This window comes from Thunnus albacares, chromosome 16, assembly GCF_914725855.1.
Source record: "Thunnus albacares chromosome 16, fThuAlb1.1, whole genome shotgun sequence".
In the NCBI taxonomy this organism is placed as follows: domain Eukaryota; kingdom Metazoa; phylum Chordata; class Actinopteri; order Scombriformes; family Scombridae; genus Thunnus; species Thunnus albacares.
In genome coordinates, this window is record NC_058121.1 from 10,665,966 (window position 1) to 10,673,757 (window position 7,792).

Below are 7,792 nucleotides of genomic sequence, written 5' to 3' on the forward strand. Positions count from 1 at the left end.
ATTACACAGCATTCTACATGCTACTTGATACACCTCGGCCAAGTGAGTACAAATGTTGTCTTGTAATGGGTTAAGGAAAGTGAAAATAATAACCACCTTCCTTGAGTATTTAAAATTCCGAAGTTTATTGTGCAGCACCTGAAGGCAGCAGGAGGCCGTGTCCAAACAAAGTTTTCCAAGGGAAATGACGCATTGGCTGTGTGGGTTTCAGAGCCTGTTGAATTTAGTATTTTGGTTTTCCAAATCTGCGGGCCCCTGTTTCACTTGGCGGGCAGCTCAAGTCAGTCTTTCCGTGCTGCTTGGTCGAGGACATTAACCCTTGAACTGCTTGTGTCTATACTTGTTTGAATTTTAAGAAAATAAAATAAAATAAAGGAACTGAGCCATGTCGTGACATGTCATTTCAATGTTGCAGTTTTTTCTTTCTTTTTTTTTTTTTTTTTTTTTACTTTTTTTTAATTTGACACAATCCACCCTGCCTGAAGGTGTGGGAGCGCTCCTGTTTATTCTTGTTTGAAAAAAAAAAAACATACCCTACTGTAGGTCTTGGTTATTATTTTAGACAATAATTCAGTTTAACCTTTTATAGGCTAATGATTTACAACGTGTTTTTCTATGTTTGTGTGTTTGAAAGTAGCTTACAGTCTCAAATGTTTACAGCCTAATAAAACGATAATTTATGAGGTTAATTAATAAGGTTAATTTTTTACAAAGGACCCACGTCAATTCTGATGAAGGTCAAACCAGTTTCTACATGAACTGTAGCTCCATACCCTGTTAACTAGCCAGTCTAGTCCTCAAATAGTCTCGACCAAGAGGCTCTAGTTCATTTCCTTACAAGTCAGAGACAGAGAGAGCGTGATCTTACCATGTTTACTGTGTTCTCCTGCCTTCTCGGCTGTCTTGGGAATACCCGGTAAAATGCAGCCCGCTGCAAAAGCCCTCATGAGAATGAAGCCTTTCAATGTGCCACCGCCTCTCTGAGGTAACTTGTCCCTCCTCAGACAGGCAGGGGAGCCTAATTAATATTTAGTGTGGTCTAAAGCCCGAAAAGAAAAATATCAACACTAACTCTCAAGTACACTAGTTAAGTGTCATTGTGAATGTTGCTTTAGAAGTTATTTTTTTTCCATGGCAATGAGAGCTGAGGGGTGGAATCTGCCCAGACAAGGTAACACACCCAGACGTTTTGAGCACTGTGACACAGTAGGCAGCAATGGAGGCTTATTGCGCAACTATGGTAGAGCTGCAAACAAAAACAAAAGCAAGTTCAGACTGTGGCCTTTTGCCCTCAGTGGTTGCAGTATATTCATAGAGTAGTCCACTAACTTTCCTTTTTAATACTCTGTTTGTGAGGTTTAGATTATGGTGGGTTAGTATGTAATTATACAGTAAAATCCTTCACATTATGGATTCTCTAACTGGTATTAATACTAATCTGTTTCATTTAGCATTTGACTTCTCAGAATGTAAACCCAAGTGACCTCACCACCTTTAAAACCAGTGGTATGAGGCCTTTCGTACAGCCCAAACCACACACACACACACACACACACACACACACACATACACACAACATTCACAAATACGTTCCCTCCCTGCCTCTCTCTTCATCTGTTTCTTTACCATGACTTATTAATGTGCTGCTGAAGCTGAAACCCATCTCATTCTGCACCGCATGAAAAATTTACACATTGCCTTTCACAGTTTTTTTTTTTTTACTCTTAGCAAAACACATGGGAACCCAAACATGTCATTTTCACTGTAAGAGAAATAATATTATTCTGGGTTTCTAAATTTTATGCATTTTCAAGTACCAAGTAGCTAACTCATGTTGGTGCAGTGAGAGGTGTGCATGTTTTGAGGCAGTGTATGAAAATGATGACGCTTATCACAGTTATCACTCAGAGGAGTTGAGGTCTAGTATTGCTGGTTTGGAGCTTATTAAACAAGCCATAGATTAAAAAAAGAAAAAATACTGACATTTAAAAACACTGAGAAGAAAATGCCCTTTTACCTCTGCTGTCTCCACTAATTGACCTGCATTATCAGGATTAGCTCCAGCTTATTATACACTGACAATGCAAATGTGAGGGGGATGAGTCACACATTCAACCTTACTTATCTACTTCTATTGGGCCAATTATAATATACAGTGTAATTAGACAGAGTTTGTTTTTGTAGCACTGCCCTGTGTCACATTCATACAGTTACAGACATGCTAGCCTGGCAGCTGCTCCCTGCATGCAGTCTCCTTTTGTTGCACTGAGCAGCTCCACTGGAGGCATGTGTAAACAGCTGCTTTGTTGTTTTTGATGTAGAGGGAAAGTGTTACTCATCCTCTGTATCCACCCAGATTTTACTCGCTTGGCAAGATATTTGAATTGACAGGCTTATGGAGCCAGACAGACTTCTGAAGTTACATTTCAGACTGATTTTTGTTACCACAGAGAGGTTCTTGGGTGGAGATCTTCAGCTTTTTTGTCTCAGAAACATCTGGCAATTTTTCTTTTGTGAAAGTCTCAAATAGGACTATGACTGTGATTTTTGTCCTCTACAGCAGCATAATTCAGACTATATTTTAGTTCAATTTAACTTAACCTAAGTGTAGGAAAACAACAGGTTTGCGATTTTTCAAGTCTGTCTTAAAACAACAGTCAGGTGCCCAAATTAACATTGACATAGGTTTTTCTTGCTGTAATTATTCCTCCTTTCTATACTGGCCATTAAGAGATCCCTTCATAAAACCAAAATCAACAGTCCTCCTTCTGAGCAAAAATGTATTTAAACGTTTATCTGAAGCTAATATGAAACTTTAGCTGTCCAAATGAGTCAAATCAAGTATACCAAGATACCTTTCAACATTACAGTCTTTTTAGTGTCAAAGTCCCTCTTTTTGTTACTATTCTTCCACGACAGCTCAACAAGGAAACTCTGTCCGAGGAAACAAAGAGGGAATTTGATGCTAAAAAGACTGTAAATGTGGCAGATATCCACTTGATATGACTAAGTCAGACTGCTGAAGCCTCATTTAAGTTTCAGACAAACTGTTAAATTCATTTTTCCATGCATTGCTTTAAATTGTGAATGATCATGGATCATTTCAACAAATAAAAATGTCAAGCCAAATTTAACATTTTTTTAAAATAAGAAATGGCAGAAATCACTTCATATGAATACAAAATGAGAGAGATGAAGAGGCTTGGACATATGGGTTGATGCAGTGAGTCATCGACAGCATCAATCTGGGCCCAGCGCCACAAGGTGTCTTAAGGGGGCTTAGCCCCCTCTGTTTAAGCTTTATGTATCTATAGAAAAATAGCATAAACAACAAAATTTTTGGCCAAGATACATGTAACTATCGCTTAGCTGTTGTTTTAGAACAATGGACAGAGCTGTTTGTCGCACATGACATGTTAAAAAAAGAAAAGCTGCGAAAACCCAAGTTAGCTTGTTTACTTGCAGTTCAACTAATGTTAATGCTAATGTATCACCTGCATGTTAAGGCCAGTTCAGATCAATGATTCACAACAAGACTGGATGCAACTTGTAAAAGAATCCCAAAACATCGAATCTTTAATATTTTACAACTGGGCCGTTTACATCAAAGCAATGCACACAGACACAGATAACTGTTTCCATAGCAATGACGCACTGGCATACCCCACTACTTCTGTGTTGATATATTGTATTAAGTGGATTAGCTGGATTTATGTTTGTGTTGACCTGGCAAGAAAAAAGAAAGACATGGATGACAGTGACAGTGTTTTGTTTGTTAACGTTAGCTAACTTAACTCATTACATAAGTTTAACGTGAATGAAAAAGAACAAGATGTAACATACCGGTCACACCCAGGACGCTTGCAATCGAGCAAAGGTCGTTGTTTTTGTGTATTTTATTGGAGTATGTTTTTGAGCTACAATTGTAAAGTGAATGCTGTTCTGCAAACAGTTGGATGAGTTGCTCCTCCCTCTCCTCCATCCAGAAATCCGCCATGTTTACTGGCCTGTGCTATTTCCTGACTGGCTGAAGAGAAATAGCTATGTCCTTACGTTATGCACTTGGCGATTTGACAAAGTAGGTCTTTGAAAATTTTGACACCCTAGGCAACGGCTTTTAGATGCTCTGCAACTAACTAGTTCACAATGCTGCAATTTTCTCCACAACATTCTGAAACTGTTTCATCTCGTTGTGAATCATTGATCAGAACTGGCATTAAAACACAGTTCAGGAATAAGGATGGATATCACAACATGGTTTTGAAAGAAAAAACAAAACAGTTTTGGACAGCCATGGACAGTAACCCCAGCAGCACCAATGATTTCGCCGAGGTTGAGCTGATACACCTGACAAAGAGTTTTTAACCCAGAGCCAAGAGTTTGGGATTTTAAGAAACAGACCTGGTTACATCCACAGAGGTTCATGTCATGGTTTCACTGTGGAATACGGAAGCGAAAAAAACTACGGCGTCATCGTTGGAAACATCGCAAGACTACCCTATACCAGGTGAGATGCAAAATATGGAGTGCATCACAGTGTACTGCAGAGTTTGCAGAGACTTCCATCCTCAGCTCTGTCTCCTGTCACCATGGAATCTATAAATCCCTCCTCATACATGACCACATCTTGGACAAGGGACTTAATTTCATGTGCCTAACTGAAACCTGGCATAAACCACGGTACTACCCTGTGTTTAATGAGGCCTGCTCTCCTGGCTATAGTTACATGGAAAAAGCCTGCAGCTCTGGCCACAGTGGTGGTTTAGCAATCATACACCAGGCTGTGCTGAAACTGTCTCCCTGCCAATGCCTGATCTTTCTTCCATTGAATGCCTTGCTCTAAAATATAAACCTCCATACACCGTGATGATGCTTCTCATCTACTGCCCCCCCAGACCAAACTTACTTTTCCTCCCTGAGATACATGACCTCCTCACCTAACTATGCTCCATGTCAACCAACATTGGTTGGTGATATGAATATACATGCCAACGTCATTTTGCAGTGGAGTTCCTGAGTCTGACTGACTGTCTTGGCCTAAGGCAGCATGCTGATGTCCCTACTCACACCAGGGGGCACATACTTGACCTGGTCATCACTGACTCTGCCCCCATCAATAATGTACAGGTCTATGACCTGGGTGTGTCCAACCACAAGGAGGTCTCAATGAATTTGACATTCTTGTCACCCTCTACTAAACTTAAGCATCAAATGCTTTTTGGAACTGGAAAAGCATTGACCCAGCCATCATGACTATGGACCTCCAGCACATCACCTGCCCAGCCTCTGCATCAGTGGATGAACTAGTGGCACTCTACAATACATCTTTGAGCAGTGCCTTTCATCTTCATGCCCCTATCAAGACATGTGAGGTCAATTTTTCACGCTCTGCTCCCTGGTTCATTCATGACCTGCGGAAAATAAAACAGCTGGATGTATCCTAGGATGACACTTCAGATGCTCTGGGATTGCTGTCCATAAACTGGCCTTCTGTGAACATCAAAGGACGTACTCAAAGTCCCTTAAAGCTGCTCGATCACAGTTTTACTCCAACCTAATTAATAACAATCCTGGCAATCGTAAACATTTTTTTCTCCCCAAAAAATCATCTCCTGAAGCCACAATCATCTTCCTCAGTTGAGGGTATGAAAGAGCGATGTAACAGTTTCATTGACTTTTTCAGAGCCAAGGTCAACAACATCCACTTTCTGATGTCCAGTTCAGCTCTTCCTCTTTGCCTCCTCCTGTCATCGACCCTCTGTCTGGGAATTCACTGTCCATCTTACTGGCGTCAGGCATTTGAGTAAATCTTCAGGAGGATGAAACCTCGTACTTCTGCCCTGAACTTGAATCTCACAGTTCTGCTCAAATTGTAGATACCCATAAGTAATTCAATAGGGACTGTGAAGAATACAGCAGTACATGTCATTTCCCAAAAGCTAAATAATAAGACAGAAGTAATTAAGTAATAATCATGCAGTGATTTAAATAGTCATTATGTAGTAATCAGTGGGCATACGTCCCAAAACGCTACTCATTACTACTGACATTACTACATAAATCACTACAGTTTGCTACACATCTCAATAGCAATCAAGTAGTGGAACCAGTAGGTTTTGTGTAGATATTGTATAGTAGTGATGAGTAGTGGTTCAATAGTTTTTTTCATGAGGCAGACCCATCTCCAACCTCCCTCTCCTGTTCAGGTGTTGAAGAAGGTGGTTGCTTTTGAGCTTCAGGACCACCTTAAACACAACAACCTATTTGAAAAATTTCAGTCCTATCTATTCAGTCCTACCTTTCCAATAGGACTTAATATGTCTCACTGGGAGGATGAAGGTCAAGATTGCTACCTGTCACCTGTGGTGTTCCGCAAGGATCGGTTCTCGGCCCCATTCTGTTTATCCTCTACATGCTTCCCCTAGAACGTGTCCCCGCTGTAAATCAAAACTGCCCCAAGCCCTTCTGCAGCAATGTCACGCCTCAGCACCTGTCTTGAGGAGATAAAGGACTGGATGACCATAAATTTCCTCTGGTTAAATAGCAGCAAAACTGAAAACTTATTGGCACTCCACACTAGATTCAGTCAACCCCCATACCTCATCTCACTTTTGACGGCCATGACATCCCCCTTTCCTCCTGCATCACTAATCTGGGTGTTAGGACCCTCAGCTGACTTTTGATGACCGCATAAGACATCGGTGCAAAACCTCTTTCTACCATCTCAAAAACATCTTTAAAGTCCACCCCTCTCTAACCCTGTCAGTTGCAGAGAAACTTCATGCCTTTATCTCCTCAAGACTGGACTACTGCAATGCACTCTTCACAGGGATCCCTAGCAGGAGCATCCAGAAGCGCCAGTACATTCAGAGCACCACTGCCAGGATCCTGATGAGTGCAAAAACCAATTCTGTTTTCATTGCACTGACTCCCTGTCTCCTTCAGGATTGATTACAAAGTCCTGCTACTCACATACAAATCCATCAACGAACATGCGCCTCCCTACCTACAGGAACTGATCATACCACAAACTTCCACCCGCATCCTCAGATCTGTCAGCAGCTTGCTCCTCAGGGCTTCCAGTACTAAGCTCTGCACCATGGGTTGTCGAGCCTTCTGCTCTGCTGCACCATGCTTGTGGAACAATCTTCCCAACCATCTGAGGGCTGCATAGACCCTAGTCTCTTTTAAAAAGGGCCTGAAAACTTTCTGTTCACGAAGGCTTTTTCATCTTAAATATTTTCTTCATGTTGTGTATGTGTTCTATGTAGCACTTTGAGTTTCACTATGAATGAATGAACTGTGGTACAAATTAAATGTATTATTATTATTATAGCCTTCATCTCCAGTGCATTTCTTCTCCAGTACTTATCCTTGAAGTAGTGAATAAAATCGTGTTGTTGCTTGTAACTATTCTATAACATTGCTCTTGCTCTTATCATAGCAGCATGAAAATAAATGACTTGACAAAATATATTGCGTGTCTTGTTTCTCAATTGCCATTTGACTGGTATTTCCTTGTGACACTCATCAGATTCCAGAATTTTCGGCATCAACAAAGTACGAATGCTTTCTCCTCTCTCATTGCTGCTCATTTGTTGAAGCATCATTGCAACTGTCAACCACTATACTGCTGAGACTGCCTTGAGGTATTTAGAAAAAAGTGAAAATAGTTCACTTTCTGTATAGAATTGATATAATTCTACTGCCCCACCCACTGGTTATTGATGCTCACTACATACCCTTGGAGGCCGACCCCCTTAATAGCATAATTGGGAGCTTAACTGCTAAA